This window comes from Papio anubis, chromosome 17 (assembly GCF_008728515.1).
Source record: "Papio anubis isolate 15944 chromosome 17, Panubis1.0, whole genome shotgun sequence".
Lineage (NCBI taxonomy): Eukaryota > Metazoa > Chordata > Mammalia > Primates > Cercopithecidae > Papio > Papio anubis.
In genome coordinates, this window is record NC_044992.1 from 48,054,693 (window position 1) to 48,072,879 (window position 18,187).

Here is an 18,187-nt window from a genome sequence, read left to right on the forward strand (position 1 = left end):
AGAATCTACAAAGGAATGAATGCTTCTCTACTCATTTCAGGCATGTCTGAGTGGCAGTGACTTATCAACCTCATAAATTTGGCCACTGTCTCATTTTATGTCCGTGTGTGGGAGTTTTGATTTATAGGAGTTATCCTTGAGGAAAAGATTTCTTGTATCATAGCAGGACCAGGGCAGGGAAAAACTGGCAGTGAGATCTGAGAGCACTGGGGAGAAATAGTCTCTTCCAGTACTGTTATATGATGGTTTCCCATAACTTTTTTTTTTTTTTTCTCGAGATGTAGTCTTGCTTTGTTACCCAGGCTGGAGTGCAATGGCACAATCTTGGCTCACTGCAATCTCCAACTGCTGGGTTCAAGCAATTCTTCTGCCTCGGCCTCCCGAGTAGCTAGGATTACAGGTGTGCACCAACATGCCCAGCTCATTTTTTGTGTTTTTAGTAGAGATGGGGTTTCACCATGTTAGCCAGGCTGGTCTCGAACTCGACCTCATGATCTGCCCATCTCGGCCTCCCAAAGTGCTGTGATTACAGGCATGAGCCACCGTGCCTAGCCGATTATCCATAACTTCTTTTTTTTTTTTTTTTGAGACGGAGTCTCGCCCGGTGGCCCAGGCTGGATTGCAGTGACACGATCCCGGCTCACTGCAAGCTCCACCTCCCAGGTTCAAACAATTCTTCTGCCTCAGCCTCCTGAGTAGCTGGGACCATAGACGTGTGCCACCATGCCCAACTAATTTCTGTAGTTTTTAGTAGAGACAGAGTTTTACCATGTTGGCCAGGCTGATCTTGAACTTCTGACCTTGTTATCCACCCACCTCGGCCTCCCAAAGTGCTGGGATTACAGGTGTGAGCCACTGCACCCAGTCCTGATTTTCCATAACTTCTAATGTGTAGAGTTCCATTGGATTTTTAAAAGAAATGATGCTTTTTTGGGGTAAAAATGATACATGCTTATTATACAAAATCAAGTGATACATGATAATACAGGAAAAAATATTTTAAAATTCTACCACACACACACAACCTTTGGTGACATTTGGTGAACATCCTTTCAGATACTCTGTGTATGCATTGGAAGACGAACGAATGGCTAGAATAATTGGAAAAATGGGCTCATATGACTTACTCCATTGTAGAAAAGCTTAAGTCAATTGACAAATTTTAATTGGCAAATAAGGAACTAAAATGAATTCACTTTAGTGACATAGTTTTTCTAGAGTTTAAAAACGTTCATCACATTCTTTTAAATTTTACATTTTTAAGAAGGGTAAAATGTCCTGTAAATGCCAGTATTTGTGGAATCGCAGTACTGGAAAGAAGAGCAACACTGAGCCACTGGTTGCAGATTTTTGCTCTTAGGGAGGACAACGGCAGAGTGCTGAGCTTGTTTTTGAACTATTCTTAAAGAACTCGAGGGATGGAGCCTCCAACTGCTTCCTCAGTAAATGGCCAACGTCTGCTGATCCTTTTGGTTCATAAGCATTTCGCTTGCAATAGGTTTCATAATTTCTTTTGGTTTTCTGTAGCGTTCAATTGTTCAGAATCAAAATCATTCTCCTTTGCGTAATTTTCTGGCTGAACCATTTGTAGTTTTCACGTTTGATTCATCTTTCTGGTGAACGGCATTGTGGTCTCTGAAAGGGAGTGGGTATTTTGTAAGAGCTCAGCTGGTGAATGAATGCGTGGAGTTGCATGCAAATGTGTTGGGGTCAGAAGGGAGCCCTGTCAGAAGGTAGCTGTCATTAACTGGGTACAGTGTTTGTGAACCTTTTCAAGACAACCATTTCATCAGCGAAGCATTTTATAGGCACCCAATCTTTACAGTAGAGAAGAATGGCCAAAATGACTCTCGAATACATTTTTACTACACATGACATTTCAGAACAGATGAGTAGCAGGTCTTCAGGCAAAATTGCTATGCTATTATCCTATGAGTTGGAAGGTTACATAAGAAGGTTAGACATTTATAGAAATAAAACATGCCTATTAAAAAGTGGGCAAAGGACATGAACAGACACTATATACAGATACTATTTGCAAGCGACTCTTAAGTTGGCTGTTGTTTTCTTCCTTGTTTGAAATACTGTATTGAAGACTTCGTAACTCACATCTTCTCTCTGTTGGCCCCTTTTTCCTAGACAAATAGAAATATGAGAAAATGATCTGAGGATAGTGCTGTAACAAAGTGTTTTATATCAGCCTTACTTGACCACTCATGCTTAAGCCCTTGTAGCATCTTATTCGTTGGGAAAACGTTCCCAGCTGAAAACAATCAATCCCGTGCTTCAATTGCAGCTGCAATTTTAAACATGAAATTCAATAGATAGACTTTAAGAAGTTAGTAAAATCTCTAAAGCTATATGCAAAAATTTCTCTGCAAGTTTATATGCTTACTTTTCTGAGGAAACTGTTGTTTTTAAAAATTTCAATTAGGCTGGGCGTGGTGGCTCATGCCTGTAATCCCAGCACTTTGGGAGGCCGAAGCGGGTGGATCGATCACTTGAACTCAGGGGTTCGAGACCAGGTTGGCCAACATGGTGAAGCCCTCTCTCTACTAAAAATACAAAAAATTAGCCGGACGTGGTGGCATGCGCCTGTAATCCCAGCTACTCTGGAGGCTGAGGCAGGAGAATCACTTGAATCCAGGAGGCAGAGGTTGCAGTGAGACGAGATTGCACCATTACACTCCAGCCTGGGTGACAAGAGTGAATCTCCATCTCAAAAATAATTTTTTAAAATTAATTATTATTTTTTGAGACAGGTTCTCACTTTGTTGCCTGAGCTGTAGGCAGTGGTGCAATCATGGCTCACTGCAGCCTCAACCTCCTGGCTCAAGTGATCTTTCTGCCTCCACTTCCCCAGTAGCTGGGACTGTAGGCATGCACCACCACACCAGGCAAATTCTTTCTAAAAATGTTTTGTAGACACGAGGTCTTGCTACGTTGCTCAGGCTGGTCTCAAACTCCTGGGCTCAAGCAATTCTCCTATCTTGGCATCTCGAAGTGGTAAGATTAAAGGCATGAGCCACTTCACCTGGTCTCATTAACTTTTCAAAGGAGTATATAAGTTTAAAAAGTCAGGATCCAGTGATGTAAAACTTTAGTTTCCTTCCCTGTTGCCAGTGAGCTCCTTTTTCTCTGTTTCTCCTCCTCCCCTCCCTCCTTCTTCTCCTTCTTCTTCCTCTTCCTCCTCCACCTCCTCCTCTTCTTCTCCTTCTCCTTTTCCTCCTTCTCCTCTTCCTCCTCCTTCTCCTTCTTTTCTCCTCATCCTTTTCCTTCTCCTCCTCCTTTCTCTCTTCCCCCTCCTCTTTCTTTCCTCCTCCTCCTCCTTCTTCCTTTTTTTACTTTGGCATAGAGACAATGCTTTAGGTTCACTAAAGTTTTTGCAGTTGTGGGATATTGATTAAAACACCTGCTCATTTAAGTGGTTGGCTATATTTAAAATGTTTTTATTGCTTTTTTTCTCCTACCCCCAAACTGTGCATTTCATCTCTAATTTCATTATTGGTTGAATACCACAGCCACAAATCATTTGACTTAAAATCCTCTAACTTAGTTATTAATTTTATTGAAGATTTCCTTTAGAGGTACTCTGGTTTTATAAATAGACTAATATGACACAATTCCTCCTTAAAAATTATTTAAAATTTTTATTTTAATAGTTTTTGGGAAACAGGTGTTTTTTGATTACATTAATAAATTTTTGGTTTGCAGACGATGCAATCTTTTTTAAATTATTATTTTTTAAGTTCTGGGGTACATATGCAGGATATGCAGGTTTGTTACATAGGTAAACATGTGCCATAGTGGTTTGCTGCACCTATCAACCCATCACCTAGATATTAAGCCCAGCATGCAATAGCTCTTTTCCCTAATGCTCTCCCCACCCACCCTCCCCTAAAAGGCTTCTGTGTATGTTGTTCCCCTTCCTGTGTCCAAGTGTTCTCATTGTTCTGTTCTCACTTATAAGTGATAACATGCAGTGTTTGGTTTTCTGTTCCTGTGTTAGTTTGCTGAGGATAATGGCTTCCAGCTTCATCCATGTCCTTTCAAAGGACATGATGTTGTTCCTTTTTATGGCTGTATAGTATTCCATGATGTATATGTACCACATTTTCTTGATCCAATATATTATTGATGGGCATTTGGGTTGATTCCATGTATTTGCTATTGTGAGTAGTGCTGCAATAAACATACATGTGCATATATCTTTATAATAGAATGATTTAATATTTTTTGGCATGCCACCGGGCCTGTGGGGATGATACCCAGTAGTGGGTTTGCTGGGTCAAATGGTCTTTCCAGTTCTAAATCTTTGAGGAATTGCCACACTGTCTACCACAGTGGTTGAACTAATTTACATTCCCACCAACAATGTAAAAGCATGTCCATTTCTCCACAACCTCACCAGTATCTGTTGTTTCTTGGCTTTTTAATAATTGCCATTCTGATTGGTGTGAGATGGTATCTCATTGTGGTTTTGATTTGCATTTCCCTAATTATCAGTGATGTTAAGCCTTTTTTCATATGATAGGGTCTTTAGTGGTGATTTCTGAGATTTTAGTGCACCCATCACCTGAGCAGTGTACACTGTACCCAGTGTGCAGCCTTTTATCCCTCACCCCCTCCCACTCCTACCTTTAAGGATCCTTCAGCCAACAGTTTAGTTTTATTTTGTTTGGTCTTTCAGTATTCTGTCAAATGACACAACCTATTATGTGAGGGTCTGCTCTGTGGTGCTTAGGAGCAGTTACTGATCTTTACCCGTTTATACCTGGAATTCAGAGTTACCAGTACTCGGGAGACACAGCAATTTAGCACCATCATCAGTAAAGAAAACCTGGTTGTCAAGATCTTTTCACATGGCTGTGATGAAGTTATCATCATCTGAGTGACATACTTATTATTCAGTACCTTGGTATAAGCCTGAGAAGAATGGGTTGGCCTAGCCCATCATACTGGGAGTTGACTCTCATTTACCATTATCTCCTTCAGAGGAGGAGGGCACCTCCTCCCTCCTTCCAGCTTCCTTTTCCAGTTGACACCAAACCTTTCTGAGGAGGCAAGTGATGTGTCAGCTAGATAACTTCTTTGAAAGGACTGCCAGAACACTCTGACTTAAGCCTGGTTTTAGAAAGATCCTTAAGTCCTTTTATACCGCCTCTGTGCAAAAGGCCTGTTGCGGTGATTTCATTCACTTAGCATAACAGTAGGAAAAACAGATCCCCACTAATGGGTGGGAAGTGCTGCTGCAAAGCTGAAATGATTTCACTCTTCTTTTTCTCCTTATTATCATCTTAATCTAATGGACTTGATAGGTAATCAAATAAATCCTTTACACAAAGACCGTTGTCATTAATGATCCTGGAATTAACCTGCGTGTTAGCTTTAGTCCTCACTGGGCGTTACTTTCTTTTGCCTTAGGAGGAGATGTTTTGAGTTAACTGTGGTGTTGGTTGCTGAAACATCATCATCTCATGCAATTTGCTGAAGTCTTGCCCTTATAGGTTTTACCTTTAGCCCAGTGTGGTTCATGTTGCGGCAGGGCAAGTGTATGCAAGACTGTCAGAAGGTCCTTGCTCCCAGCATTCTTCCCCACTTGACAGTTGTTGCCACCTGAAACTCAACCATGTATTTGTTTGGTTCACCCAAATATTGCTCCTTCCTTCCCTTCCTTCCCTTTCCTTCCTTCCTTCCTTCCTTCCTTCCTTCCTTCCTTCCTTTTCTCTCTCTCTCTCTCTTTTTCTTTCTTTCTTTCCAGAGTCTTGATCTGTTGCCCAGGCTGAAGTGCACTGGCATGGTCTCAGCTCACTGCAGTCTCCGCCCCCCAGGTTCAAGCCTCTCAAGTAGCTGGGATTACAGGCACCTGCCACCATGCCCTGCTATTTTGTGTATTTTTAGTCAAGATGGGGTTTCACCATGTTGGCCAGGCTGGTCTGGAAGTCCTGACCTCGAATGATCTGCCTGGCTCGGCCTCTTAAAGTGTTGGGATTACAGGCACGAGCCACCGCATCGGGCCAATAATTGCTTCTTATTCAGAAACAAACCTTAATACATTGTTCACATAAAAAACACATTGTTTGCCTTTTCATTCATTGAACAAGTATTTATTGAATGCCTACCCTGCGTGGAGCAGAGAGGGAGAGGAGGAGAGCAGGGTGAGAGGACGCTGGTGACACACAGGACATGGGGTCGTTCTGGGCTTTCTCAGCTCTGCTGAGTATCTTGATCTTTGACACAAGAGATATGGAAAATGAAGACTTTAAGCAGGGGAGTACTGCACTGTGATATTCAAAAAGATCACCCTAGCTGTCTTATGGAGAATGAATGAGGGTGAGAGTGAAGGGGTGGGGATGGCTAGGAAGGGACTGCCTCTGTCCAGAAGAGAGACGACGGGGAGGTTTGCTTATTTTTTTTTTTTTTTGAGACGGAGTCTTACTCTGTCGCCCAGGCTGGAGTGCAGTGGCCGGATCTCAGCTCACTGCAAGCTCCGCCTCCCGGGTTTACGCCATTCTCCTGCCTCAGCCTCCCGAGTAGCTGGGACTACAGGCGCCTGCCACCTCGCCTGGCTAGTTTTTTGTATTTTTTAGTAGAGACGGGGTTTCACCGTGTTAGCCAGGATGGTCTCGATCTCCTGACCTCGTGATCCGCCCGTCTCGGCCTCCCTTGCTTATTAATTTTGATTGATTTAGTAAGATATTCAGGGATATTAGAGTAAGAGCACAGCATTAACTACTTTTCTGCCATGAGAAAGAAGACATAATAAAAGTCAACTTATTATTGACTTTTATGGCACCTGTGGTGTGTATATGCTGCATTTGTTATTCGAGAGGATTGTGTAATAGACACGGTGTCTATTATGGTACCTTAAACTGTACGTGTTTGATATGTATCCTATTCAGTGTGCTTTTAGACAGGAAGTAATCATATGTTTTGCCAAAATATTTTTTGTTCAAGGCTCTCAACTTGCTTTGTGGACAAGTAACTACCATGATGGACTTTTTCTTGTGGATGTAAGAACTAAGGCAGTGACAGGAGGAAGACTTGCCTAAGGTTGTGCAGTGAGTTAGTGGCAAAGATGCCCTAGAGCCCAGTCCCTACATAGCCACTGGTTCGTATTTCACCCATGTGCTTACAGAGACTTTACCCTCGTGTACAGTGTCTTCCCACATTTACTTCTAGGTTTCTCCCTTCTATATGTGTGAATGCTGTTCTCATTACCTATTTTACTGCTCGTAGATTGCTAATCATGACTTGATTTTTAGTTTGTGACACAGAGTTTTCTTTCCCCTTCCTTCCTTTCTTTTGGTTTGGAATGTTTGCTTTTCTTTTCTTTTTTCTTTTTTTTTTTTTTGAGACGGAGTCTTGCTCTGTCGCCCGGGCTGGAGTGCAGTGGCTGGATCTCTCAGCTCACTGCAAGCTCTGCCTCCTGGGTTCACGCCATTCTCCTGCCTCAGCCTCCCAAGTAGCTGGGACTACAGGCGCTCGCCACCGCGCCCAGCTAGTTTTTTGTATTTTTTTAGTAGAGACGGGGTTTCACCGTGTTAGCCAGGATGGTCTTGATGGAATGTTTGCTTTTCAAAGCTCTATTATTCTAACTAAATCTTTTTTTTTTTTTTTTTTAATGTTTTGAAGATCTTCTTGATAGTGACCTTTTCTGCATCTTTGGTGCAGTTTGGACTAGTGGGAAGGATTTTGGGCGGGGGGGTTAAAGTCCATGCTCTGCTGTTAACCCACCCACCTAGCAACATTAACCCACTGGTCTCAAGGTTCTTACCATGAAAATGATTTTCCTTGTAGTTTACAGGGTTGTTGTGGGGGGCAAGTGAGTTAATGTACATACATAAACTGTGTAATCTATATGTAGTATATATACATTAGCTATGTAATAGATATGTACTTTACATACATGAGCCACATAATTGGTATGTAACAAATATACTTGAACTATGTAATTTGCAAGCAATGTACACATGATACATGTAATCTGTATGTAATATACATACAGAAGCTATGTAATATGTCTGTAGTGTACATATACAAACTTTGTAATCTGTAGAGTGCTGTGCACAGATGAGGGCAGGGGAGGAGAGTGATTAAAAAACACCCCTATTTCACCCTGCAGTCAGGATCCCACAAGTCTGGACAGAGGGGAGACCAATGAAGTTGTCAGGAAGTCACAAGGGCTAGATGAAAAAGTCTAGCCTAAAAGCTATAGTTCTGTCTCCAGATGAACTTAAGGAGAAACAGGAACTTCAGGAGTTTACATTTTATAAATTTAGTCCATGTAAAGGTCAGTCTAGATTTATGCTGATGAATACTCTGGTTACCAGCTTTAATTTAAGTTCACATCCCAATTCTGCCATTGCTACCCAATTCTTCAGTCTTTAATTTCCACAGCTGTGAACTGAGATTAATACTCAGCCCTGATTGATGGTGTTATTGTGGAAATGAAAGCAGATAATCCATGCATTATACATTAAAAAGTGGTACTATTATGAAAATGTGTGTGTGTGTGTGTTTGTGTGTGTGTGTGTGTGTGTGTGTGTGTGTGTTAGAATACTCTATTTTAGGTAGGTGAAATAACCCTATCTCTATGTTCTGGTTTTGGATACGTTTACTGAGAAGTCATATATATTTTTATAGAGTGTTCTAAACTTACAGAATTTATTTTAATATGCTTTGTGGCTTTTAAAATCTCACTTTTCTATATAAATTATATCCTAAACATAGTCCCTAATTTTTTGTTTTGCTATATTTTATTCTTACTGTTATCATGTTATCTGTTTAAAGTTATTTATATTTTAGGGTGGGCACTCTTTCCACCCTAGCAGTAAACTATGAGTAACAATGTAACACATGGAATGTTCGCATGATGTTATAATAACTGGGATTTAAGGTAGAGTAGAGCAGTGAACTCATAGTTCTTCCCTAGGAAGACTTGAGTTTCCAAGTACAGGTAAAAGCCATTTCCAAATGCCTGTGGTTAGGTCCCACTCTGGTCTTTTCCTTCTATCTCTGTCAATTAGGGGATAAATTATTGCAAGGTATATATTGGTTTAAAAAAAAAAAAAAAAGGGGGAAGAGACAGTTTTTCATGACGGTTAAAAGTGCAGGATTTGGAGTCCCATGGTCCTGGGTGTGAATCCTGGCTCTGGCACTATCTGTGTGACTCTGGCTATGAACCTCTCATGCCTCACTTTCTTCATCTGTAAAATGGGTAGTTGTATAGCAAATGCACTTAGAGAACACTTAACACTTCGGTACATTGGAAGCACTCAGTAAATGTTAATTGTTATTATTGTTGCTATAAAAAGATGACCCCACAAGGTTAAGGAGTATGTTTAAATCTTCAAATTATTAGTTAAGATATAGCCTTAAACATACACTCTCCTTATGTCAGAGCGTTCCCTGAGGGTTGAAGTACAACAGGAAGCTTGATTGGTTGGTAAATTTAAACACTCGTAACTTTATTGCTTACTCCAGTTTTGGTTTTGGGGTTTTAGAGAGATAATACATGGACTGTCTCTTTTCCCATCCCTCTCTCTGTTTCCTTCGGTGTAGGAGGCAGAATAATGGTCTCCTAAAGATGCCCAGGTTCTAATACCCAGAGCCTGTGAATAGCCGATGTTACTTGGCAAAAAGGTAATTAAGGTCACAAATAGAATTAAGGTTGCTAATCAACTGGCCTTAAAATTGGGAGAGTATCCTGAATTATTCAAGTGGACCCAAGATAATCATAATGTCCTTAAAAGTGTAAGAGAAGCAGGGCATGGTGGCTCACATCTGTAATCCCAGCGCTTTAGGAGGTTGAGGCAGGTGGATCACGACGTCAAGGGTTCGAGACCAGCCTGACCAACATGATGAAACCCCATCTCTACTAAACAAACAAACCCACAAAAATTAGCTGGGCATGGTGGCACACGCCTGCATGCCTGCAATCCCAGCTACTCCGGAGGCTAAGGCAGGAGAATGGCATGAACCCAGGAAGCGGAGGTTGCAGTGAGCCAAGATCACACCACTACACTCCAGCCTGTGCGACAGAGGGAGACTCCATCTCAAAAAAAAAAAAAAAAAAAAAAAAAAAAAAGGTGGAAGAGGGAAGTAGTCGAAGATTCAGTCAGTGTTGGCGAAGGAGGTGTGATGAAGGCAGTTAAGGGTGACGAGGTCGCTGATGGTGAAGATGGAAGTGGTGGACAAGCCCAGGAATGTGGGCAGCCTCTGAAAGCTGGAAAAGTTTGGCAAGAAAACAAATCCCCCCCCCCAACCGCAGGACCTCCAACACTTGGATTTTAGTACATTGAGTCCCAAGTCAGACTTCTGAAATAGAGAACAGTAAGGTAGTAAATTTGTGTTATGTTGTTATTTTGAGCCATGAAATGCATGTTACTTTGTTACAGTGGCAGTAGAACATCGTAGTGCATGTGTGTTTGGGGGGGAAACATCCAATAGGAACTCTGGTGATAGATTTTTGCCGAAGATTTGCCAGGTCTATCCTGCAGACCCTGGCTGAACGTTGAATGAAAGGAGTACTGAGACACAGGCATGCAGTGTAAGAGCAGCTAGGGGTCTGCTGGCACTTAGGGCCAAAGAAGAGAGCAGCAGCGAATAGCTGAAGCTGCTTGCTTTTATTCACTACAGACATAATGCTGAAAGCCTGGAGCAAACACAATCTGCAGGTAAGTAACATTATTGTTCCCCTTTTCAGGGAACAGTCACATGCATGGATTATCAAAGGTCAGTTTCTGGACAACCTAAGTAAACAAGCCTGTTTATGATAAATTCCCCTGTACTTCCTTTTACCTACTCCTTGCCCTCTGCCTCAGGATCAGAGAACAGCTTCCTTCAACTTATTCTCTCTTGAAGCTAGGCAGAGCCTTCTGAACTTTCAGAAGGTTTGCATCCTTTCCCTATAGTTTCTCCCACCACTCTGACCAATCTCCCGCAAAGATTAAATCAAGGTGAATAGAATATCTTTTCCATGTCATTTATAAAACATATTTTCCATACACATACTTGGTCTAGATCTTTAATTATTAGCATAACAGCAAAGACAGTTATAGTTACTATATTTCATAAACCCTAAAAAGGCAAATTATAGGTGGATTTTTAAATTTGCAAATTAATATATATGATATACCTCAGAAAATTATAGAATTTAAATCACATTTAATTAAACATTTTACAAATAATTTTTATGGATAAGTACAAAATTACATAAAAGAAAGGCTGTTCCTGAAGATCCAGGGCACGTGGGAACTATTATTAGGGCAAATGTGAATATGTGTCTTTTATTTACAATCAAAGGGTGATATCAGGTGGGAAATAGGCTTTGATGAAAGAAATAGCTCATCTTTCATCCCTAATTATTATTTACTACATAGTCTTCGTGTCGTTACTACAAAGAGACGGTGCTGTAACTGGGACGCTGGACACAGTCCCTGCAATCTTAGTCCCACTGTACATTCTATTCTATCTAAGTGAGTTCCAAATGACTTCTTGGTTCTTCTTATTCTGCAGCCACAAAAGCATACCCATTTTGCTCCTTCCTCTTTCTTATTTTGTCTATTTCTCCCAGTGCCTCTCCTGAATACACCAATATAGCATCTTCTGTTTCTCTCCCAACACATTTGATTTCATTTCTGATTACTATCCCCCTAATTACAATTTGTAGCCTTTATTAAAAGGAACCCTGTGGGGTGGCGGGGGAGGGCACGGTGGCTCACACCTGTAATCCCAGCACTTTGGGAGGCCAAGGCTGGTGGATCACCTGAGGTCAGGAGTTTGAGACCAGCCTGACCAACATGGAGAAACCCTGTCTCTACTAAAAAAAAATACAAAAATTGTCCGAGCTTGGTGGTGTATGCCTGTAATCCCAGTTACTTGGGAAGCTGAGGCAGGAGAATTGCTTGAACCCGGGAGGTGGAGGTTGTGGTGAGCCGACATCATGCCATTGCACTGTAGCCTGGGCAACACGAGCAAAACTCCATCTCAAAAAAAAAAAAAAAAAAAAAAAGGAATCCTAGGGGTGGACTTTGGGTAGTTCATCCTACCAGCCTTGTGTCCTGTTACTCCTGGGATGGGTCAAAACCAGGAAATCCTCTGCAGCTTTGGCAGCGCACAATTGCTGATGAAGCCACAAATTGTTGGAAACATGAATATCTGGCATTCATTGTTTTGAGCCTATGCTTGCCATGAATATGAACTGAGTTAGAAATGAGACCTACACTTTACTATGCCAATCTTCTAGCAATAAACTTCACACAAACCCAGCAACCTAATTGTTGTGGTTAGAATGAGAAGAGATGAAGATGCTATTGAGTTAGGTCATCTGGTCTCCAAAGCAGAACTTCACAAGCTGATACTTTTTTGTGAAGTCACAGTGGTCTATGTCTGTTCTTAGGCTGGTGGGTTATTAGTGCACCAGAACTGAAGGGATTCTCACAAGCTGACTCACAGTAACCTGACTTTTAAGTGCCAGATGAAAGAGACAGAATGCAAACTTATTAATTTAACATTGAGCGATGATCCATTTTGCAACCACAGAGTTCCCAACTGCGAATCAATGCACCTTCTTTGTTGTATCTAAGAATTAGAGAAACCAAACTGTAATATGAAGGCTTTTGTCAAAAATGGAACTAGAAGAGGGATGTGGGGTCTTGAGGAATGAGGTTGAAGAACTGCCTCAAGTCCACACATGCTCATGTGATGGTGTTCATGAGTTCAACGTTGCTCCTTCCTGGATTGGGCTGGACACTGCTGAGTTGTGTTTTTAGGGCTCACTTTCTCTTTTTAAAACATTTGCTTCACCACTTGAACCACCAGGGATACGGCTCACCTTCTTTAGACCTCCAAGACCAGCATTATTTCTTTAATTCTTTATAGCTTTGATTAGGCTACATGTATGACATTGTCAAACTTGAGTAATCATTTAATTGATTGGGCATTTGGAATGAAGAGGATATGGTTTTTTCAGATTTTGACTTTAACATTTACTAGCTATGACACTGAGCAAATTACTTAACTTCTGTAAGCCTTGGTTCCCTTGTTTAATGTGGTAATAACCATAGTATGATAGGGCCATTGTGAGAATCGAGTGAGATAATTCATGTAAAGCGTATAGCACAGTGTCTAGAGGCATAATATTTAATCAGTTTTTAATTGAATAAAAGAAGCATTGCTCTTTCTACCTTTTGGCCCTAGGAGACACTGTGGCTTCTGTGCATCTGTGATTACTTTTATTATGTGTTGGTGGTGGAGAAGACTTCCAGCTGTTTTCTCCGTTGACACCAAAACCTGACTCTAGGAAACATCAGGGCCACAAGGGACAAGGGTAACAGATATTGTACTAGGAGAAGGGCCATCAGTCCTCTCTGAATTTCCCTGTCATTTCAGTTGTCCACAAACGTGATCCTGTTACAGGGATGACTTCAAACTCTTCTCCCTCCTCCTCCTGAACTATCTTCTTCCTACTGGCCGCAAAGCTTGTGAAGGTTGATAACGTGATGGAGAGGTCCTTTACGGTTGAGCTTCCTAACATTCTGGAAAACAGAAGAGTTGGACCTGTATGTGGATTTTACTTTGGGTCAGGTGTGATTCAGCTTTCTTTTAAAAAGAAAGGTTCTATCCTTAATCTAGCACTTTCTTTAGTTATCAGAATGGCCTTGCATGACTATGCCACTCAAGTGAAATAATTCATTAGCTCTCGTGTGATTAGTTTGCCAACTGAATTAAGCTCACGAAGCAGTATAATGCAATCCTACTAACAAGGTTACTGGGTGCCAGGCATGCTCCAGGAGCTTTGCATGCATTAATTAGTGATGTCATCTCTGCCGTATGAAGTAGATGCTATTAATAGCCCCATTTTAAAGATGAGGAAATAGAGAGGTTAAGTAACTTGCCCAAGATCTCATGGTACATGGCAGGGCTGGGAATCAGAGACCCAGCTGGTCTAGATTCAAGTATGTATTCTTAATCAGTACATGATTCTGCTTTTTAAACAAAGGTGGCCAAAGTTCTTTTCTAGGTTTTTCTAATCCCTTTAAAGGGGTGCTTGTTCTGAGTTTTCATCCTAGTCTCCTTTCCCCACTGAACTTACAGAGTGCTCTTACACGGGTAGTAATTTTATTTACCTTCCACTGTGAGACTTGTCCCTGCAACCAGAGTCTCTGCTGGGAATGGGGATGGGGGTGTTTCTTAGAAAGTGGCAGTGAGGCCGGGCGTGGTGGCTCAAGCCTGTAATCCCAGCACTTTGGGAGGCCGAGACGGGCGGATCACGAGGTCAGGAGATCGAGACCATCCTGGCTAACACGGTGAAACCCCGTCTCTACTAAAAAATACAAAAAAAAAGAAAAAAAAAACTAGCCGGGCGAGGTGGCGGCGCCTGTAGTCCCAGCTACTCGGGAGGCTGAGGCAGGAGAATGGCGTAAACCCGGGAGGCGGAGCTTGCAGTGAGCTGAGGTCCGGCCACTGCACTCCAGCTCGGGCGACAGAGCGAGACTCCGTCTCAAAAAAAAAAAAAAAAAAAGAAAGTGGCAGTGAAGGAAGAGAACACAGTTATTTTTTTCCAGTCAATGAACAATGAACTGACAGACATTTATCCTCCACAGAAGTGCAGAGAGAAGACCTTTTTACCCTTACATACAGTTGATGGGTAGTTCTTTATGACCAACTACCCAGGTTTAGAGATGTTCAGCCCAAAGTGTGGTCTCTCTCTAGGTCTTCTGGGTCAGCAGAGTTAGGCAGTTTCTTTAAGGGCCACAGATACCAAACGGATGGATACAACCCTTTCCAGGTAACTCTCGAGCACTAGCTGGCCCAGTGACCCTCCATAACAAGCTGTAATATCGGAAACTTTTTTTTTGTTATTGTTTTTGGAGAAGGAAAAAGAGAAGGGAGTCCCAAACCTGCTGTCCTCCTAAAAAGAGTAAGAGAACTTACTGTCTGAGATGTTTTATCCAGGTACAACTAGTATGTCCGCCTTGACTGTTTTATTGTTCCAGAGAGAGAGAAAGGAAGGGAGGTGGGGGAGGAGAGACAGAGAGAGAGAGAGAGAGGATCAAGAAAACATATTCAGAAATTTTGCTATTGGGATGCCTTCTTAAGACGTTTAGAAACATTGATATACATATTTTCCCCATGTGCATGTAAGTGGTAGCCTATGGCTTAAAAGCGTCACCTAGGAAAGCTCTCCAAATATGATGCTCAACCTGAAAGGATAATTACAGCAAACCTTCCAATGCTGCCAGACAGGGTTGCTCCCATTTGAACTGGGTGCGTGGGTTGTTCCCATGAAGCTTATGAATCATGCATGAACACACTGACCAGATACTTCTAGCCAGCCCAGTACCCAGAGGATTCATTTCCTATGAAAGACATTTGATCACAGTGTTGAAACAATGTATTCAAGGTTTGCTTGCCCTGAGACTAACCCAAGGCTGTGTCACGGATGCTGATTGCCTCAGCCTAGAAATTCTTCCTAACCTAACATGGACCTATTCTCTTCTCTTTGGGGACACTTTCCTTTTCTCTTGAATTTTAATCTTTCCCCCCTTCTCTCATTTAAAGTGGATGTTTGCTTTTAAAATGGGTTTTCATTATAGGAACTTTAATTTTAAATCAAAATGGACAGAAATAGGATAAACTTACTCAGGCAAGGGGTCCGTTTCTGTCTAGAGTAAGATACTTTTCTTCATTGTTTGAAAAAATGGAAATGATGGGAATTAATAACAACATAGAGTCATTATCTTCTAAAGAACATGAAGATCTCACTGATACCGTCTAATTGCCTTTAAAAGACACTGGCAGGTGGGGTGGGGGCAGGTTGGAAGACTTTTTTTTGGTGTCAGTTCTTATTTACAGAGGTAGAAAGCTAGACATGATAAGTAATGTCGGAGCTTGTAAGAGAAACTAAGGACATAAGCTTTGAAGAGTCCATGGTGAGTGCCCAGAGTCTAAGCACAGAGAAGCCAAATGGTACTTCTGTATTTTGGAAGAGTTTAAACTAGCTATGACGTGAAGTGGAGTCAACAAGAAGAAAGGAAAAAAATACAGAAAAAATATATCTAAAATGTCTCCCTTTTTAAGGAATAGAAGTATAGACCCTCAGAGGGAGAAGCAGAGATAGAGGATTTGACCTCAGGCTCTGGAGACCATGCTGTGTATCCTGATTCATGGTTATCTTTCGAATTGTGCTAAAATTACAGTTTCCCTCCCCATGAGCCCCTTTTCTGCTCCAGCTGCTGACTTATGCTGAACTGTCATAAAACCTTAAATTTCCTCCTGTGGCTATGTAGGATACTTATTTAGCCTCCCAGAAAAAATCCAGACTTCTTATTTCCTTTAAAAGGTTTGACCACACGCATACAACCAGCAAGTGGCTTTACATTCTTTTATATGAAGAAGATACTTAAAAAAAAAAAAGCTGCAAGCCTTCGAGTGGCTAACTCCCCTCTTTACTGTGCAACTCATAATCATGTATTTTTTAAAACCGTGAATGGCATGGGGGATATTTTGCACTCCATAGGAGAAAGGCATCCTACTTCTAGGATAAACTGAAAATGGCACTGCTGCACCAACTCAAGGTTAGCTTGAGTCCAGTGAGATTCCCCAACCCTAATTTTGTAGCTTGGAGCAGATTTTAGTGTGGATGATAAATATCAAGGTCCACCTGGGCCCAGCACTGAACCAGAAAGAAAGGAAGAAGGTGTTGATGGAAATGACATGTGTCTAGTTTTCAATGTAGGGAATAGGAATGCCCTTCTGCAAAGCACCTTACAGTTTACAAGACCCTTTCACCATCGTTATTCCATTTTATCCTTACAGCCACGTGGTAGGCAGGGCTTATATTGTTATACCCTGTTTACTCGAGGTCATGCACAGGCTGGATTGAGATTCCGTCCCAAGGTTTCTGAATCCCAGTTCCATGCTCTTTCCACATTTTCATCCTGCAGCCTGAGATAATGCGCAGTTAACTGCTGACCGGAGTTACTCTGCCCACTCAGAGGAGAGAGAACTTATTGATTAAAAAGAGGTCATTCTGGGAGTTCTGCATTCCACTTGCCTAGTGTAAGTTGCTACTTGTCTGGAGGAAGTAAATCATCGAACTGTAAGTTACACAATGCATGTGTCTTTGATGTGGGCATCAGGCATTGACTCACTGATATGTGATACATACCCTAAGAATTGAAAAATGCTTTATTGAGAAGAATTGTGGGCCTGATCACAGGAAATCGTGTTTTTTTTTTCCTCCCAAAAGTTAAACACTATTAAAACTCCAGAATCATGACTGGATAACTAAATTCATGAAGAAAGAATTTTAAAATGAGCGAATTACAAAAATAGGTCTAGGGCTGTAGCTAAAAGCAAAACTTACATAAAAATCACATTGGGTGGTGCTTTTCAGCATTCAAAGAAGTGTCACATAAACAATTTCATTTGATCTTCACAACAACCCTGTGAAGTAGGCATGATCCTCATTTAACAAACACAGAAATTAAATTTGATGAAGTCTAAATGTTTTCCCCAAGGTCACAGCTGGGAAATGCAGGTGTAGAACTTCGGGCCTTTTGACTTTCCATCTGTGTTTGATTTTGAATTATTTCTTAAAACCTCTGGCAATGTCCATGATTATTGTCGGGAATGACTTACATATTCTGTGACTATCCTGCCAGAAGCTGTGATGATGGCTGGTATGTAACTGATGCCTTCTCACATTGGGACTGCCTTGCGCTTACAAGCAGCAACTATTCACTATTGCTTTTCTGCAAAATGTGTGGATATTATGTCCATTTACTCTGACGGATAGATTGAAGCAGGAATCTAAGCTATGTTTTTCTTTGTCACTCTTCACAGGGAGGGGAAGAAGGGTTATTTCTTGAGAGTTCCAGCTAAATGTTCCTTGTCAAACAATCAGAACAAACTCCCATTCCCTAAAGAATAGAAAGAGAAATAGCAAATGTTTAATGAAAAGACCCATGCTATTTCTTCAAAGTGTCCTAGATTCACTCCCCACAACTTATCTGACTCTCAAATAAAATATTTGGAAAGCCTAATAGGTCACAAAGTTTCGGAGACCATGGACATTTAAAAAATATCTTTGGAAAGGTCAAGTATGTTAGTGTAGATAAATCATAATTAAGACAGCAGGGTTTAATAGGATCCATACTCGTGACTATCTACACAAGGG

The 18,187-nt window shown here is 41.4% G+C and overlaps 1 long non-coding RNA gene across 2 annotated transcripts in view; it reads left to right on the plus strand.

The window, feature by feature from the left end:
- The window catches only part of LOC103878832, a 62,891-nt gene that overhangs the window by 21,214 nt on the left and 23,490 nt on the right, over window positions 1–18,187 (plus strand). The window lies entirely within an intron of this gene.